General features: G+C 46.0%; 1 pseudogene across 1 annotated transcript; it reads right to left on the bottom strand.

Annotated features, from left to right (window-relative positions):
- Positions 1-950: 950 nt before the first annotated feature.
- Positions 951-2,013, bottom strand: LOC309344225 (macrophage migration inhibitory factor pseudogene; annotated as a pseudogene). The gene is made up of 2 exons: positions 1,821-2,013; positions 951-1,304 (listed from the first exon to the last, which is right to left on the bottom strand). The product of its transcript is annotated as a macrophage migration inhibitory factor pseudogene (transcript).
- Between the last annotated feature and the right edge of the window lie 16,505 nt (positions 2,014-18,518).

The following is an 18,518-nucleotide window of genomic DNA, read 5'->3' as shown; positions in this document are numbered from 1 at the left end:
ACCAATATGTATCCTATGAAATTGCTTTAATAATATATTCCAATGCTATCCTACTGATCACAGAGGACTAGGCTATCAATGGCTATTATCCATGATGGCTGAGCTCTGCCTCCATGGTTAGTAACAGTAATATTTCTGAATACCAGTTGCTGGAAACCATAGGAGGGGATAGTGCAGGTTCTGCTCGAACATTTTATATACTGTATTTTTCGCCCCATAGGACGCACTTTTTCCCCTCCAAAAAGGAAGGGGAAATCTGGGTGCGTCCTATGGGGCGAATGCAGGCTTTCGCTGAAGCTTGGAGAGTGAGAGGGGTCGGTGCGCACCAACCCCTCTCGCTCTCCAGGCTTCGGGAAGACATCCGCAGCCTGGGCAGCCCTGCAGGAGGTCTGGCAGAGCTGTCTAGGCTGCGGATAGCAGCCTGCTTCCCGGAGCGTCGGGCGCCCTGAAAGCAGAGCACCCGGCGCTTCGGGAGCACATCTGCAGCCTGGGCAGCCCTGTGGGAGTTCCCCGCAGGGCTCCCCACGCTGCGGATAGCAGCCTGTCTCCTAAGGCATACATCGGCCAGCCCCACAAGCTCGGGGGACAGCAGGGAGGCGCAGTGCCGTTCCGACCTGGTTCAGTTTCCCTGACCTGCTTTTGGGGGGGAAATAAAGGGGAAAAAATTTCCTTTATTTCCCCCCCAAAAAACTAGGTGCGTCCTATGGGACGGAGCGTCCTATGGGACGAAAAATACGGTATATATATTATATTACATTTTTGGTTTTACAATTTAGAATATTCATTTAAACAACCTTAAAATATCAGTGACTTCCCTTCTTTTCTTTCCATGGTTCCTTTTGCATAGCATAAATCCCTGCATATTTTATATAAACCAAACCATTCAGTATTCCATTATTACATCCATCAAAACTTATTCACACTGTTGAATCTATCGTCCCCCCCCCCCCGCCAGAGCTTTTATTTGCATTTCAGAAACTGGATACATGCAACAGGCTCTGCTAAAAAGAACCATCGAAAGGAAGGGGAAGGAGGAAGGAAGAGGTGGTAGTGATTGCTGGCAAACACAAGGGGGCAGCAGGCCCACCAGGTAGCTGTGCAGGAAGGAGCAGACTAGGCAAAGGTGGAGCCGTTCCAACCCATGTTAGTGGCGTTCGTGTCACAGTAATTGATGTAGGTATGTGTAGGTGCTTGGTCAGCAGCTCACACAGCAGCTTCGTGTAGGCCTTGTTCTGCTGCCCACAAATCTTGGCGATGCTGTGGTAGCTGCAGAGGCCACAGGGATCAGAGGAGCCTCCGAAGGGCTGAGGAGATTTCACCCCTCCCATATCCAAGAATCTCCTGACGAGTCTGCTGATTCTCCAGAGAGGAGGAGCAGTGTTTTGCTTTCTACTTATTCAGCTCCGGCACCAAGTAAGTCAGTCAGTCAGTTAGTGTGTCGGAGAGAGAGAGACTGAGTGTTAGAGATCGTGTGTAGAGATAAGGTTGCTGCTAAGAGCAGCTGCAGACACTCAGTGCAGCATTCATTTATGCTTAGACCTATTTGGCTCTGTATATAGTTTTGTATTATAGCTGTAGTTATAGAATAAAAGAAGATATTCTACAGAGCTGCTCTCCGAGTTGTTTATACACTGCCAGACTCTGCTATACTCTGCTGTGCGACGACAGTATTGTGGAAGTGAATCCGGTGCTCACAACTCTAAGCTGTGAGTCCACAGCACTTTGACCTGGTGGTCTCTGGAAGTGCTACCCAGCTTGCCTAGCCCAGTCGGGGTTGAAGTGCATGAGTCCAGTTGGTGACACTGGCTCAAGGGTGATGCTGACAAGGGCATCAGCTGGTCAGCCACGATGTGGATGGTGATGTACTGGGCTGGCTTGCTGGTCGCCTTGGCTAGCTGCTGGGTGAGCTCGCTGAGGAGGCTCTCGGGCATGGCGTCCCAGCTCATTGTGGTGTTGACCACGAACATGGGCATCTTGGCTGGTTATGTGTCTTGCTGTCTTGAAACTGTGTGCAAAATGCATTGCGTGGTGAGATCCCGCCTCCCACCAGTAGAAATAAAGACACAGGACACAGTAATTTAGGTTAATGGGCTAAAATTAGGCCACAACTTTATTGGTTACAGGTGATGAGCGGTATTGGCTTAGGCATTGGTCCTATTGACTATCCGGCTTCAGCCTGATTGCTTGAAGACCGGGAAGGGTTAACACCAGTAGGGGGAGCCCTGCTGATGCACGTCAACTAGGGACTCCCCCGGGGTCACCGCTCGGGGGCGCGCTTTAGGCCCTGACCTCCATAGGCTTCGGACGAGGCAACGCCCCCCAGAATCCTTTACCGGACTACCCTTCAATATATTTGGGGGAGGTGATGGTGCTCCTCCCCCCCATACATCTACACAACAATACCCATACCAATGCCTAACCACCAAAGCAGAGAAAGTTGTGACAATTTGCTATGAGGTAGGCGAAAAACCAAATGTCTGGTGCCAATTTGCCAAGTGGAAAAAAATTCCTACCAGGCCCCTTAACAGCGACCAACCGAGGTCCATAGCAAGGTCAGAAGGGGAACCTTAAAGGGCGGGCGGGTGGGAAACAACAGCAGCTGCACAGGCAAAGAGAGGGAGATCCCAGGGCTGTGCTTGCCTTAAATGAGGCAAGCCACGCCCCCTGGGCCAGCCAATTGGCTGGCCCGGGATGACGCGGCCGAGGATTTCCCAGATCGTGTGGGGCTGGGAGCCAGCCTCCGCACACGTGTTGGGGCGTGATGCCCGCAACACCACCTCCTCCCGAGGTCGGAAGTGGCTTTGTTGAATCTATAGTAATGCTGCCAATGTTTTCATATATATATATATTATTGAATGATTTTATGTTACAAAAAACAATACAGCCATACTACTACTAAATATAATTAAGAAATAAAAATTACATACATCAATATTTAGTTTGTTATTTGTTATTTACCGTCTTATTTCCTCCCAAACATTGCATACAAAAACACACATATGTGCAGACACCCACACACCCACACCTGCACACAAAATGATAATAATGAAAGTAAATATTTTTCCCCCTTTTATCTTCCAAAATCTTTTCTTCAACTTTGACTTCCTGTCAAGTCCCTTTGCATATATTTTATCTTACATTTGAATGTACACAAAACAAAAAACCTTTCTATATATTTTTTCCAATACATTCTGAAAACATAATAAATCCTTAATTGTTGTCCACCTCCTTTCAGTTCCTTTATCACGCGAATGTTAGCACGGAGTCAAAACTATTATTGTATTTTTGAAAATATCTTCTATAAGCATCCCATTTTTCCACAAATTTTTGCTTTGAGTTTCCTCTGAGTTTACTAGTTAGTTGAGCCATCTCCACCAATTCCCGTGATTTGATTTGCCAATCTGTTATTTTTGTTTTCAAGTGTACACAACACTCCCCATATATTCAAAAATGTTTTCCAATCTTCTTTAAACGTATGTTCTTCTTGTTCTCTTATTCTTTAAGTTAGATCCACAAACTGCGCATATTCCATCTTGTTGTTCTTCTTTGGTTGGGACCTCGCTCGTTTTCCATTTGGGGGCTAACAAAACACAGGCCGCAGTAGTGGCGTACATAAATAACCTTTTTTGACACCTGGGAATTTCCATCTGAATTATGCCCTGCTTGAGGGTTTTCTAGAAGCATCTAGTTGGCCAGAACTCTGGAACAAGATGGGTCTAGATGGGTCATTGAACTGATCCAGTGATCCTTAGGTTCCTATGATCTTATGTTCCTATGTTTTCATTTTGCTGCAAGACAAAAAGAGGGGAATATTGTGACATCTCAAAGACTATGTATCTGATGAAAACATGTCATAATAAATCTGTGAAGGAGCTACCCAAATAGAGCTCAAAGTGTGAGCAGGCAGATTGCTGTGCTTGTCTGGTGTAGCTGCACTCCTCACACCTTGATCAGGCTCAGTGCTGTCATCACGTGAATATATTATCTGAAATCTATTTTGCCCTCTGCATTTCTCATTCACCAATATCACCTCATTGTTCAAGGGATTATTATTTTTTTCAGATCTGCTTGCTCTGTGATCCAAGGGTTGGCAGAATCATCCATGTGTCATGACCCAGGAATCCAATCTCCCATAACCAGGAAAAGAGACTGAAGGATATCAGAGTGGAAGGGAAGGCTGAATGCAGGGATCACTCCCAGAAGACACAATTTAAACCTCTGTGAGAGAAAATACTGGAAGAAGTTAACATGGACCCTTTAAAACATTGATAGCTTTCCCAGAGGGAGCCAAGCTAGAAAACCTGACCTGACTACAAGCTATTTAAATCTGCAATTGGCACCAGGCCTTTGCTGGAGCAGCGTCCAATCTGCTCATCTTGGGTGCTTGAATCCAGTCTGAATTTTTACTAGCTCCGTTTGGAGCTCTCATGGGCCAGGAGTCAGCTTCACCTGTTGAACAGCGGCCTGAAGCAGGAGAAGGTGGTGTGACTCCACCTGCAGCTGATCAGCCTTCAAGGACACAGAGAAGGTGATGAGAACCAGCAGCAATCAAATGCTAGTAACAACGTTTGTAGTTTCTGGCCCTACCTTGCTGCTTCCTGCGCGTCTTGATTATTGACCATCAGATTCCCTGACCCCTGGACTGTCTGACCATGTGGATTGCTGTTCGCTCAACCCTAGGACTGGCCCTGACTCTGAATACTGACACTGCCTCCAGGCAAGTATACTTCAGAGACTCTGCTGGTTTTGGCTGGCCTCCCACTCCTCTGATCTCTCCATGTTGTTGTTCAGCACGACTACAACAGGTCCTGCTTCCATGGTCCTGCTTCTTTGTCTGAACTCTTTCCCCACTTTCCTCATTCTGCATGTTAGCTCTGTCTGGAACAGTGTGCTGGGCCCAGGGGTAACCCAAGAACCACGGTCCAGGTCCAGTCCAGAATCCATAGGTTCCACTAGGAGTCAGTCCAACAAGGTCAAGGCAGGCCACGAGGCAGGAAACAGGCATGGACAGGTACAGGATCTCAGGCAGGGTCTGGCATACAGCAATGTTGCTCCCCCAACATGGGGCGGGGTCCGACAGCCTTTTATCTTTGTCAGGGTAGCAGCCGGTCCTGATCCCCCAGTGACTCACCTCCCTGTTTCGCCCAAAGGCGAGCACTCCTCCTGCGAGTACTCAGGTCTCTACTTCTCTCAGACCTTCGTCTCTGCAGCTCGGAAGACGTTGGTGGGTTACTAGATCCAGGGGCCGCCTCAGCCTCCCCTGACCAAACCAGTAGTGGAGCAGCTGTAAGTGACGGCCCAGCTGAAGGCAGTGAGGTAATCTCTGCATCTGGAGCCAGGGCAGGCTCCGGCCCCTGACTTGGCCCAGCTGGTGCTTGTTGCAGGGGAATATGTGCAGACTGGGACTCTTCAGGATCAGGCCCCAGACTTGGTTCAGATGATACCTGAGGTAAAGGATCCGGTGCAGACTGAGACTCCTTTGGTTCCAAGTCCAAGCCCAAGTCCCAGGCCATCACAAGCAGGATACCGGAGCAACTCATAAAGGTGGAAGAACAACATGATTTGAGCGATGAGGAGAAGCTATGGAAAATGGTGCCCCCAAGTGAGATTCTCCCTCTTCGTAATGGGCAGTTCTACTCACCCAGATCATGACGTTGTGCACTTCCAGCAGCAGCCAATGATGTGGAGCAGTGAATGAAACTCACAGCAAGATTCAGGGATGGGGAACCCATAGCCTGCCAGTTGCTCCTAGACTCCAGCTTCCATCAGCTCCAGCCAGCAAGGTGGGCATTGATGATGGGAGTTGCAGGCAGTCCAAAAACAAAGGGAGGCCTACAGATTCCCTCCCCATAAAGAGATCCATGGAATGCCAATTTGTGGCAGGGTTTGGAAACCTGCGGCCCTCCTGATGTTGTTGGACTACAACTTCCATCATTCCTGACCTTGGGTTGGAACATCTGGAGGGCCATGGATGGCCCATCTCTGGCATAATGATTTCAGAACATGGGTGCTTCCATACATTGCAGAGGAGGCAAGAGGAGAATTCAACATGGGGATGCCACCTTGGGCAAGAACTCCATGTTGTTTTGCATGCATGGTTCCACCACAATGTGGGGCACACATTGGGAACTGTTGGTTCAAAGGCTATATGTAGCCCATGGGGCCTCTCCATTTGGCCTGCAGTCTCCCCTCCTCACCTTTCCCCGCTACCACAAGGACATCATTTTAAGCTTATTCCAGTGTGCAGGGGTTGGGTTTCTGCAAGGGGTCACAGTTGAGAAAGGAAGGGTTAACTCCAATCTTGCCATTATATTTTAAAAACAGAAATGGCATCTAATAGGTTCTGCTGCTCAGGCACACTGGCCCCATTTATTGTTCTGAATATTTCCTGTCCAAAATCAAAGTACAGCTTCTTTATATTGGGAGAATCGATACATAGATTTTGGAGAAGATATCTTGAGCACATGAGTTAATTGCAGAAATACGGGCAATCTGAGATATTCTGAGCTCTGATCAGAGGCGCAGATCTGAAACCTTATAATGGGGCCAATGATTTGCATTCAAACCACACACTCCAAGAGAATCACATTTCATTGTACTAAAAATTTTGCTATAATTGCTGAGGATTATATACATATATATGTGCAATTTTGTTCCATCAACGTTCTTCAACATGTCCACTTAACCTTTTAACAAGGAATAGAAACTATTTTGGAAATGTCATTTTCCTTTGGGGGTGAAATTTCAGTTTCGGAGAAAATGCCACAAGCATTTCCACCACGACCTGTGTGATGCAGAACAAAATGGTATCAGAATCCCTGGTTGGCAGCCTTTAATGTTTTCATTGCCAACTGAAAATGAATGCCTGATTCATTAGTGAACAAACTTAGAAGAAGAAGAAACCACCTTTCCAGGAAGCAGCTTTGCATTAGAGCTAGAAGCTGGGCATGGGCTTGATTCTGTATATAATAAGAAAAGAGTTGCTGCCTTCCTTTTGTTGCGGGCTTTTGCTTTCCTTCTCCAAATATACCTCCCAATCAAAATACTTTCAGTGCCAACTTCATTAAGTGCATCTTGGCCGAACTCCTAAGGACACAAAAGCAGTTTTCTCCCAATGGGGAAATAACCAATTTGCTTTGACAATGAGACACACTAGACAGAAACACCCGTCTCTGAAGTTACTAATAAAAACTCTAATGGGAACCAGCTTTAAATTCATGTTCAGCTCTTGGGGAAAGAATCTTAAGAAGCTAAGAGGGTCCTACTGGATCAGGCCAACGGCCACCCATTTGTGTCATCAAGAGAAATATGTCACCAAGGGAAAGCAATATATGGGCTCACAATCAGGTGCCCTCACTGTTAGTTTCTGTTTGTCACTGTGCAGTGCTTTGGAGTCACAAAACTCTGTTTACATTCCAGAGACATTCCAGGCTGTTGGAAGTCTCACAGAAGACAGGAGACAGATGTGACATTACCGTTTTCCTGTTCCTTTGTTCAGTTGCTCTCTGCTTTCACAGAGAGAGGATGTATTTTTCTTTGTTGTCTGCGTAATTTGCAATAAAGCATAGCAATGTAGCCATAAATCTCATCACTTCTGCGTGCTGCTTTGATTCTCTATGTAATGGGGGATGTGCCTGGAACCTTATCAAAGGCTCAGGTCATTAATCATGTCGTTAATCATGGAATATTTGTGCATACTTCATCCTGCTTGAAAGAGTCAGGCTTTCAAAGATACTTTGTGGTGGCACAGTAGGTGGTTGTTGGCGAATACAGTAAGTGAACACTGAGAAGTAGAAAGGGAGAGTAGGAATGAGGGAGACATTTATTAGCATTTTAGTGAGGAACTACCTAATTCGCACTTCTGGAAGCAATACGTGAACCAAAACACAACTATTTTTCAAAATTTGCACCTCCCTGAATTTTGCAGTGAAATTCTCCAACCAAACAATATGTACAGTAATTCAGAGTAAAGTCTGCATAAACACACCACACGTGTTTTTCAAAAATAACACACTGGGGAGAGGAGCGCGGAACGGGCGCCGGGTGGGTGGAGGCGACCAAGGCTCCAGCAGCCAGCATGCCGCGAATGTGATGGTGGACCATGTTTTTCATGCTGTTAAAAGTTGGTGAGTTTTTGTTTGAAATCTTGTTTGCCAAAAATTAAAACCACACGTACCTTAAAGATAAGTGTGTTGGCTTTTTTATCGGGGTTTTTTTTTTTTTTTTTTTTTTTTTGAAAATGATGAAAAATTGATGAAGATGTGGCCATTTGTTTAAATTTTTTTTTACTAGGCCAGGAATATTACTTACACCCAAGGAGTACATATAGCTCAATGAGGATAAAATTTGGTGGAAACCATATTTTTTAAAAGAAATAGTGGCTTTCTCACAAGCATACATTAAGAGTAGAATAAGAAGACGGAGAAGTTTTAATTAAAATTATAATTTAATTATAAATAATAGTCAAAGTTGTCTACTTAAAAATAGATTTTTAAATACACTATTGAACTATTACAATTGTATAACACATTTTAAAATGAATAATGTATTTATTGTAAAATGTATTTAAAATTATAATACATTATAAAAAAATTATGTTATATACTTTCTTATTTATAAGACTTCAGTTATCCCCAGGGTAAAAAAGGGGGGGCACATTATCTACCTGGCCCAGGCCTCTGCCTGGCTCTGCAAGGCCCTGGTCACTGCCCAGGTCCAGAGTTTGGCCCTTGCTAAGGCCAAGCACTCCTGGCCTTAATTTCAGTCAACACCTGAATTTTCTCTTCCACCCCTCTCCCGTTTAAGCAAAATAAACCCACACACTCAAACAAAGGCATGTGCCTCTGAAGCAAAAGAGCAGGAGTTTCAAGTTCTTCCTACAAAAGGACGGCGTTGTGACCTTTTAGAAAATAACAAAACCTTTTGAGCAATCATGTTCGTGATGATAGAATCATTGGTATTTCTTGTGTGCTTTGAAGCTGGCACTCTGCAGTCCTTGGGGATTTTGACTAAAAACAGCAATAAGGGACCAAAGTCCATCAGTAAATAGTGTGGTGACCCAAAAAGGCATTGGGGGTGGAAATAGATGTTGTGGGGGGAAATCAAATGAAGCTAAAGCTGGAGTGGAACCTAATTTTAATCTGGCTCAGAATTTGGATTGAAATGTGAGGTTCTGATAAAATAAATGTCACACTGTTGAATTACAGATAGCAGGTGGACAGAGGGCAGAGGGACTTGTAAGATGTGGACATTAAAGGTGGGAGAGTGTTGCCAGCCAGCCAGAGGCCTCAACAGCACAAAATTATGACTGTTGGTTTTCATTTTATCTGTTTCCTCTTACCCTCCACTGCATTGAAAATGACAGAAAGAGAAAGCCAACAGTACAAACTTTGGTTTTAGAGCTGTATGGCTGTCCTGGGGTATCCCCCATCCACAGCAACTAGGATCCTGGGGACTGTACTGGGAACTGTTGAGCAAGAATACTGTGTGTGGTCTGTTAGAGATTCCCTGGATACACACCTCCCCCTTGGAAAAACGCAGTTCCCCAGAAATAGAAATTGCACTTAAATAAGTTTAAAGATTCAAGTGTACTTACAACTAGGACCAAGTAGAAATAGGATGTAACAGGATATAATAACAGCCATGATGGTTCTCATACATTTACTTTTAAAGGGAGAGAGGATGTAGGCTGAGACTCTACCTGCCCGCAGACTGTCTCGCCAGAGTGAGGCATGCTCTAGTTATCTCCCGCTTGGACTACTGCAATGAGCTCTACGTGGGGCTACCTTTGAAGGTGACCCAGAAACTGCAATTAATCCAGAATGCGGCAGCAAGACTGGTGACTGGGAGTGGCCGCCGGGACCACATAACACTGTTCCTGAGAGATCTGCATTGGCTCCCAGTACTTTTCCAAGCACAATTCAAAGTGTTGGTGCTGACCTTTAAAGTCCTAAACAGCCTCAGTCCGGTATACCTGAAGGAGCATCTCCACCCCCATTGTTCTGCCCGGACACTGAGATCCAGCACCGAGGGCCTTCTGGCAGTTCCTTCATTGTGAGAAGTGAGATTACAGGGAACCAGACAGAGGGCCTTCTCGGTAGTAGCACCCGCCCTGTGGAACGCCCTCCCATCAGATGTCAAGAAAATAAGCAGCTATCTTATTTTTAAAAGACATCTGAAGGTAGCCCTGTTTAGGGAAGTTTTTAATATTAATGCTGGGGAAGCTCAGCTAAATGGACGGGCTATAAATAAATTATTATTATTATTATTATTATTATTATTATTATTATTATTATTATTTAATTAATTCGGATCAAGGCAGTAGCACTGCAGGATGGGCTTAACCTTTTCTCCTCTGAACCAATTCCCCAATCTGAATTATCCACCCCACCCCACCAGAGCTGCTATTTGCACTGCAGATTTAACCCCTCTCCTTCCCCCAGCACCAACCCCCATTTCAGATCAAGGGACCCTGTGGTTGTATTTATCTTTTTTCATATGAGACATATCTCTAGTTGCAACCTTAAACACACACTTCCTGGAGAATATAAGCTCTGTTGAAATCGGGGGGGGGGGGCTGTGATTAGATCTCCACAGAACTGTTTGGCATGTTGGTAGTGTACATCCATCTCAGGTATTCTGAAATCTATGAGATGATCAGCCTGTTGCTTATTTTAGGACATGAATGCCCCTAATACTCATGAGACATTGCAGCACCCACCAGAATGAAGACACTGTTCTTTCTAGAAACTACAATATTTGCCTGTGAAAATTTAACATCTGAGTGAGTACAGAGGTCCCTCGTTGCTTCTGCAACAATGCAAAGAGCAATGCTAAAACACAAGTCCTGAAAATCAGGTTACCAGATTTTTTTCAATGAATCCGGGGACACTATACATACATACATACATACATACATACATACATACATACATACTACACATTCAGGACGTTGATGCTGCAGCAATGGTGGTGGATGAGGGGCGGCCACTGCCTTGACCTCAACCGCCACGTTTCCCCTTCCTCCGATGCTTCTATCTCCTTTCTCCATGAGCCTGGGCAGCCCCTGAGTTGTTAGTTCTTCAGTGGTGGTGGGGAAGCAGTGTGCGGTGGGTCAAGCATGGAAGGTGGAGAAGGAGGGCCAAGAGTGGCGGCGGCAAGGCTTGGGCAGCGCAATGCCTCCCTTCCCATCAGAGCAGCCCCAATCCCATTCCTACTTGTGTGCAAGCAGGAGGAGGCGGGGATCCCTCAGCAGGGAAGGGAGGCTTCCCGTTGCCTAACTGAGAGATCCCTGGCCCGCTCCTGCTTGCACACAAGTAGGAGATGGGAGGCTGCTCTGATAGGCAGTGTGAAGCCTCACTTCACAGTTTAGTTCCTGGGGTCAGGGAAGGTGGAGGCAGCCCGGAAGCTGCATCTTGGAGCCCCTACACCACCATCATACGGGGACTTCCCAGCAGCTCCTGAAGCCAGCCAGAGCCAACTGCTCCAGGCTGCTGAGGCTGCCGCTGCTGCGTTTCCCGGGGACATTGGATGAAATCTGGGGACATTCCGGGGATGGAATTTGTCCGGGGACTTATTCGCAAATCCAGGGACTGTCCCCAGGAAATGGGGACGTCTGATAACGGTACCTTAAAAGTCTGTAGGGGGAGGGCATCACTTTGGCAGTTTGCTTTTCCTTCTTTTCTTTTCCTTTTTTAAAAGATGGTGCAATCCCAATAACCGAGCTGCTCTATAAAGCCCAGAGATTTGGAAACAGTCTTCTATCCCAATTACTCCCCTGACATCCACAAAGCCTGCTGTGAGTGTGGGAAAAGTAAAGTTCCCTTGCCAGCCAAGGCAGAACTGGATGTGCAGGTGTTTGGCTCTGCGATGCTGACTCAGCAAGGTAATCAGCTTCCCATGACGACGGCTGATCATTATAGCGCTCTGCTTTGCCTTGCAGAAGACTTCGGAAATCAAATCCAGCGTGCTCTTGCAGCGAGCTTATTGCCAAGTCAGCTAAATCTGATTGCAGCATGGAATTGTATACAAAATGCCACATGCAGATGTGTGTGTGTGTGTGTGTGTGTGTGTGTGTGTGTGTGTGTGTTTATATATATATCATGTGGATGTCCAGCCCATAATGGCACCTACAAATCAAAGCCTGCAACAATAAACAATGCACAATAACCTCGCTAAATGGAATCCACATCCCAAAACAAGCTGAAATTGCAATGCCTATTAAAAGCTCACTGGAACAAGAGATCCTGAAGCTGAGGCTCCAATACTTTGGTCACCTCATGAGAAGAGAAGACTCCCTAGAAAAGACCCTGATGCTGGGAAAAATGGAGGGCACTAGGAGAAGAGGACGACAAAGGATGAGATGGTTGGACAGTGTTCTTGAAGCTACCAGCATGAGTTTGACCAAACTGCAGGAGGCAGTGGAAGACAGGAGTGCCTGGCATGCTCTGGTTCATGGGGTCACGAAGAGTTGGACACGACTAAACGACTAAACAACAACATCTACTGTATAATCATAGTATCCAAAATCCATGTTACTTTACAAGTGTCATTGTATTCCTGCCAATGACTTCAGCTGTTATGTTAAACAGTTATTCCAGTCTTTTAAGAATACTTGGTCTTCCTGATTTCTGATCTTTCCCATTAGTCTTGCCATTTCTGCATCTTCCATCAGCTTGGTCTGCCACTCTTCTCTGGTCAGTACTTCTTCTTTCCATCTCTGGGTCAAGAGCATCCTTGTCGTTGCATACAGAAACAGTCTTTTTGTTAGTTCCACACCTATAATACCTAACAAAAAAGCCTCTGGTTTTTTTAACAAAAGTTATCCTAAACATTTTTTTCAACTCATCACATATCATTTCCCAGAAAGTTTTTCCACTTGCTCTTTTCTGTCTAACTCCAAAATGGGGAGGGGAGGTGCATCAAGGTAGCTGACAATCAAAGAAAAGTCAGATCATCAGCTAATAAAACTAAGGCAAATATGACTGTCAACAGGCTGATGGAGCCAAATAAAACACAGCAGGCAGGCAGACAAGGCAGATGTAGCAGGGAGGCAGACAGATTCTGAAGACTAACAAAACAGAGGTAAGATAGGGAAATGGACCTGAGGACCAGGCAGAGAGGTCTGTAGAGCTGCATTCAGACCCTGGACATAAGGTCTCTTCACCACCTTCTCCCCATAGAATCATAGAATTGTAGAGTTGGAAGAGATCATGAAGGTCATCCAGTCCAGCCAGCCCCGTGCAATGCAGGAGTCTTTTGCCCAATGTGAGACTCAAACCCACAACCCATGTGTGCTCACCCTGAGAATCTTGCAAACATTCAGAATTTTGCAGACGGTCGGAGCGGGATGGAGACATTGCTATCATTATTCTTGTGTTATTTGACCCTCTTTGCATCAAATCACAACACAGCACCCTGGATGGGCATAGCTGTCAACTGTCCCTTATTTGGTGGGAAAGTCCCTTATCCCAGCGCTGTGTCCCACTGCTGTCCCTTACTGATGATGTCCCTTAAATTTCCCGGGTTTCAAAGGAAGCAGCTCCTCTCCCTCCCTCCCTGCTGGCAGGGAGGGAGGGAGGCTCCAACTGTGTTGCTTGGCTGCGTTGCTCACCCAATAAGGAGTCTAAGAACGACTTGGTGGTGGAGCTTGCATGCCTTGTGCCAATCAAATCGGCCGTGTTGCCTGGGGACTCGCCTTTGCTCAACGCTTCCCAGTGGAGAGGTGACGGTGGTTTTCCTTGCTGCATCCCCTTTGCCGGGTTGCTGCGCTGTGGGAACCACCGCTTGAGGCTTCATTTGGCTGCTGGCTGGGCTTTCTGCCTTTGGCTCGGAGGGGCTCAGAAGTTGAACCTCCCTGTGCTCTGAAAATCCCTTATTTTGGCTGCTGATCCCTTATTTTTGAGGCTGCTGGTCCCTTATTTTCAAATCTGTAAGTTGACAGCTATGTGGATGGGTTTGTTCGTTTTTTTAAAATAAGGTGAAGTTGAGGAGCTGCACTGACACGAACAACTTCTCAGCCCTGCCTTGTTCAGGCCACGGCTCAGCACAGTGACTGCTCCAAAGGAGCTGCGGTCAACGGAGAGAGAAAAGGATACTCTCCAAAACAGCCTCTGAAAGCTTTATTTCCCCGATGTTTTGATTAAATAAAGATACCGCTTATCAGATTTACTATGTGCCGCGACTCTATTATCCTCCAGTCACTTGAGTCAGCAGCCAAATCAAAGTGCACAAAAGGAGACTGAGTTATTGGTCTGACTGCAGGCGAGTTGCTAAAGAGGAGAAGGGCGGAGAGGCTCAGCTGCATTCTCCATCTCTCCAGCTCCCGGCAGCGGGTGCCAAGCTTGAGGGGACACTCAGGATAATGCCCCTCCCCTGATACAGCCCCCCCCCGGCCCCTGCAGTTGATGGTCAGTCCCCTGCTACCAGTCAGGCCACTGCCGGCAGCAGCACTCTTCTGATGGGGACTGAGAGGCCGCCAGTAAAAAAATTCCAGAATGCAATGCTACTCTGGCCTCTTTTGGAAGATCACCACCACCCCAGGTAAGCTTGCCCCTGGATAAATCTACTGGCAGCAGAAGGCATCCAGGATGCCAGCCCTTTGGCGATAGCTCAGCTCATCTGCTTTGAATGTAGAAGGTCTCTGGTTTAATCCCCAGTGTCTCCAGGAACGCCTCTATGTCTGAGATCTTGGAGAGCCATTGCTGCTAGTCTGTGTTGTGGGATCATAGAATCATAGAATCATAGAATTGGAAGAGACCACAAGGGCCATCGAGTCCAACCCCCTGCCAAGCAGGAAACACCATCAGAGCACTCCTGACATATGGTTGTCAAGCCTCTGCTTAAAGACCTCCAAAGAAGGAGACTCCACCACACTCCTTGGCAGCAAATTCCACTGTCGAACAGCTCTTACTGTCAGGAAGTTCTTCCTAATGTTTAGGTGGAATCTTCTTTCTTGTAGTTTGGAGCCATTGCTCCGTGTCCACTTCTCTGGAGCAGCAGAAAACAAGCTTTCTCCCTCCTCCATGTAACATGTAGCAGTCAAGTGCAACACTTCCTGTTTGCCCAGAGTGGACACACAGGGGGATGTGACTCCAGCCAGGAGGACTTCCTGTCATACCTGTCTGGAGCATCCTCCCCATTGTGTGTGACCAGGTAGATGGGTGGGACACTGGCAGACCCTACAGAAGGGCCATCTTCCCTTCTTCTTGACTCTCCAAATGAGGGTACCCCTAAACATTTTTTTTTGGGTGGAGGGAAATACTGGGTTGTGGAGAAGGGAGGTGAAGGGATTAATTGAAATTGTTAAAGATTGGTATAGGATTTAAAAGATTTAATTTTTTATAAAGATTCTATAAGGAAAGCAGAAAGCAGCAAGAAATATCAAGTAAGAGTATCAGAGAGGAGATCAGTGTAAATGAAAACATGAGACTTATGGTTTTGTTACATATGGTTTTATTTTGGAGTCGTCTGCTTATTTTGGAGTTGTTTGCTGTAAAGAATGTATATTATGTCAATAAAACAATAAAGCATTTGGAGAATAAATAAATAAATAAATAAATAAATAAATATTATTATTATTATTTTAGGGGGGGAAAGCACTGGATGAACCCACGCTCTCTTCTGTAGCCACAAGCTAAAGCCTGCCTTCAGGATCATACTGTGAACTGAATGTAAGTAAACCTCTTGTTACTTTTAAGAGGAGACTGTTGTGCCTTTATTCTTTTTTAAGAAGGATTAAAGGGGAACTCACCAGGGTCAACCCAATCTGGACAAGCCAGACTGGATTGCTTAACTCAAAAGATTCAAACAAATCTAACAACTAGCTTCCTGCAATATACAGGGGAATGTACTCTGCTACTGACTAGCGTGAGTGAGGAAGGATAATATTTCATCAATATATCCTCTCCTACTATCCACAGCACTCCCACAAGTGTAGACAATACTGAACTACACAGCCCAGCGAGATGAGGCAGCTCCCTATGTTAGAATGGGTTTCATGTTTTTGTGGTCCAGAGGGTCTACTTTGCACAGCTCGTACTCTCAGGAAGTTCTTCCTGACATTTAGTCGGCATCTCCTCTCTTGTAACTTGAAGCCGCTGGTTCGAGCCCTACCCTCCGGAGCAGAAGTAAACAAGCTTGTTCCCTCTTCCATGTGACAGCCCTTGAGATATTTGGAGATGGCTCTCATCTCTCTTCTCGGTCTCCTCTTTTTCAAGCTAAACCTACCCAGCTCCCTCAACTGTTCCTCATAGGGCTTGGTTTCCAGACCCTTGATCGCACAGCAGGGGCAAACCAGAGGCAAAAGTAGGCAGAGCAACAAATGAAACCTGAAACCTGCCGTTCAGTAAGGTAGTTTCTGCACTCACTCTCTAACCTCCATCCACGTGAGCCAGAGGCATTCTCGGAGTTCAAGGACCTATCCCAGCCAGGCAAGAACATGCAAGGTGGGTGCAAAGCTAAGCCAGTGAAGGATGTAGCCAGGAAAGAATGGGTGTGGCGAGAGTCCCAAGGACCAGATGGAGATGAATTGAGGGCGACATTTGGCCCCTGGACCTGAGATTCTCCTCCCCAGTCTTACTCTATAGTTGTTCCATCATGGTCACCTCAGCTGAGATTCCTGTATTGGGTCCCTTCCAACTCTACAATTCTACGATTTGATGAAAAAGCTGTGAGCTGTGAACTGTGATTCTTTCTTTCTTTCTTTCTTTCTTTCTTTCTTTCTTTCTTTCTTTCTTTCTTTCTTTCTCTTTCAGATATCAAACACTGAAACAGATCTCTCTTCAAAAACGGGCCTGATCTTTGGGAGAGTTGTGGACGGTTCTCCTCTTTCCCCGACAGTGTTTGAAATGTAACTAGGCAGACCAGCCAGGGTTCAGAAGGAAGTTTTAAGTAATACAGCGTGCCTGATAAATAAATCATGGGATAAGAGCAAAGTGGTGTTTGCCTACTTCCTTTGCCCTTGATTTGAAGCGAAAGAGGTCAGGCAGGCTCCTCCTGGAGAGGTTAAACTGGAAACAAAGGCTACATGTGAGCAAAGGAAGTGTTCCTTTGATACCATTTTTGAGTGGTCGGGAGGCTGTGGTAGGGCAGAGATTTTTTATTTTTTTAGAAAATCAACATTTCTCCCTTTTATCTGCCCAGATCCATGTCAGCTGGGACCCATGCTCTTCTTTTTTCATTTTTTCACCCTCGTGATAGCAAAGGAAAGTGTGCCTCTGAGGATGTGCAAAGTGCTCTTTGCAACACACATGAAAAGGGGGTTCCCCGCCCCCTCCAGCTTGCCCAGTGCCTGGTGGGAAGGAAGGAGTTGGGTGCACTGTGGGAATTTTTTATGGCAGTGAGATTCTGGCAGATGGTGCTGCTCAGAGCTCTGCTGGCAATCATTACCTCAGCCTGCCAGGGTCTGAGGCCCTCTTGAACCAGGAGCCAGCCTGGTCTTCACAATTGCCTCTTGCATTCCAGGACTTTGCTACCATCTTCATGCTGGGAGGCAGGGTTGAGAGCCTTCCGATGCTGGCTGAAATTAAACTTTCTGTGGTTTATGGAAATGCATACGGAGTTAGAGGTTTAGGTGTAATCACTTGCTTCATTATCTCTGCAGCGAGGAAATTCTTATAGAACAGGCTTCTGTGGAACTCCCTTTAGCATGCCCACGCCCTGAACTGAACACACTGGCAGCAGCTAATGGCCCCATGGAATCCATCCATTCCTGGAAGAAAAAGAAGAGGGGAAGAAAACTTGCATTCAGGTCCTTCATTTGCATTCAGTCAGCATTCCTCCTTGTCTTGAGCGATGTCTTCTCTTTACAGTATCAGTCGGCCTGAGGGAAAATCCGAGGGGCAGATTGCATTCATCACCGACAAGCCGCTGGCTTGATTTGGTTGCTTGCGTTAGATGCAAAAAAACAAATACGCAAATAAAAGGCACGATGGGCACGATTTTGTTTCATCTACCATGTCTCTCGACGCCACTGGCTCCCCCCGCAAATTACGGCAGAATGTACCTGTATCCTCCTGTAGCAGAAAGAGATTCCTATGACGAATTATATAGTCCATTTCTCTTGAATCAACTCCGCCATCTAGAGGGCATTCTTGGGCGCTGGTCCCTGCCATTGGAATTTGTTTTTTTATCCTGTTTCGAGATTGGAATTGGACTAAATGGGGAGGGGCAGTGCTTTTTTTCTTTAAAAAAAATTGTTTAGGGGTACTCTCATTTTCCTACTCATATTGAAATACTGCCCCTCAATGAGGCCAAACTTAGATTCACAAAATGTTTAGGGGTATGCGTACCCCCACACAAAAAAAGCACCGGGGAGGGGGGTTCCCTACACCCACAAAAGAAAGCCTGTAACTCCAGTTATATAAAGAGAGTGCTGAAACAGTCTGACCAGGTTTCTTTGTTAAGTGAACTTTGTAAAGTCCATAAAATATCTCTTTGTATTTGTATGTGTTGCCACATAAATATTTCTCCCTACTTCCCTGCATGGAGGCAATGTCAGCAAGGTGTCTGCAGGGGAA

The sequence above is a fragment of the Podarcis erhardii genome (genome assembly GCF_964252035.2).
Source record: "Podarcis erhardii genome assembly, chromosome: 6".
Taxonomy (NCBI): domain Eukaryota; kingdom Metazoa; phylum Chordata; class Lepidosauria; order Squamata; family Lacertidae; genus Podarcis; species Podarcis erhardii.
This window is presented reverse-complemented; position numbering and strand designations above follow the sequence as displayed.